This window comes from Mus pahari, chromosome 19, assembly GCF_900095145.1.
Source record: "Mus pahari chromosome 19, PAHARI_EIJ_v1.1, whole genome shotgun sequence".
Taxonomy (NCBI): Eukaryota; Metazoa; Chordata; class Mammalia; order Rodentia; family Muridae; genus Mus; species Mus pahari.
In genome coordinates, this window is record NC_034608.1 from 11,079,627 (window position 1) to 11,081,050 (window position 1,424).

Genomic DNA, 1,424 nt, shown 5'->3' on the forward strand with positions numbered 1-1,424 from the left:
GAGGCAAGCAGACATCTATGAGCCCAAGGCCACTTGGTCTACAAAGAGAGTTCCAGGACAGCCAAGGCTACATAAAGACACTTTCTCAGAAACAACAACAACAACAACAAAAGATACAGTAGCTTATAAGATAATTCTTCAAAACCTGAACATATGAGTTATAGCTCCCAGGGCCCACAAGGTGAAAGGAGAGAAACTACTCCAGTCAGTAGGCTTCTGATCTCTACATGCATGTTATGGCCCCTGAACACAAAGACACATTTTTAAATGTTAATTAATTAATTAATTAACATCCCAAACACTGCTCCTCCTCCCAGTCCCTCCATCACAAAGTTCCTTTCCCCATTCTTCCCTCCCCATCTCCTCTTAGAGGCTGTCCCTCCCCCTGACACTGGCACATTAAGTCTCTGCTAATTTAGGTGCATCCTCTCCCACTGAGGCCAGAGAAGGTGGCCATGAAGACTAAGGTGCCTGTCTGCTACACATGTGCTGGGGGCCTCGTTCTAGCCAGTGTATATTTTTGGATGATGGGTCAGACTCTGAGAACTCCAAGTGGTCCAGGTTTGTTGACTGTGTTGGTCTTTCTGTGGGGTTTCCAATTACTTCAGTGTCTTTAGTACTTCTCCCAGTTCTTCCACAAATGTCCCAGACCTCTGTCTAATGTTTGTCTGTGGGTATCTGCATTTGTTTCAGTCTGCACAATTTTTTTGAGATATGTCTCCCTGTGTTGTTCTGGCTGGACTAGTGCTATCTGTGCAGACAAGGCTGGTTAGCCTTAAACAAAGAGTACAAGGATTAAAGGTGTGCACCAGTGTATCTGCCCAAAGTTTTAAAAATAACTAGTTTCTTTACAAAACAGAGATGAGGAGGGAAGTGCTCCATAAACATTCTAAAGCTCTGGATTGAGTCCACAGAACCCCTGAATATAAATAAAATAAATCTCATTTTTTTGGTCACTGGACATCAAAGTTGTTTTCAGGATTTCCCAGAGATGAAAAACCACGTCATTCAGGTGGGACAACTTACAAGTCTGAAAAATTTAAATTGTTATCAGAATTTTTCTTAAAAAATATATACAATTAATTGTGATTCTGCTTTTCCCTTTCCAACTCCTTCCAGATTTTTCAAACATTTTATTTAGCTTAGCTAGAATTCAATAATAAATCTAATGTTTTCAATGGTGTGAAGTAGTAAAATAGAACACATTAATTTTCTCTCAAAACCATTTTACTCACTTAAATAACTCACAGAGTGGGGGATTGTTACAGAACACTAAACACTGTTGAGGCCTACCCCTCCAACCCCAGGAAATTTGTAGTCATTTTGTTCCATATCCACCAGCTACTTCATATTGTTGCTGTAATAAGTCTGTCCTTCATTAACACAGAAAAATAACTTGACTCAGAACAGGGTCCTGCTGACCA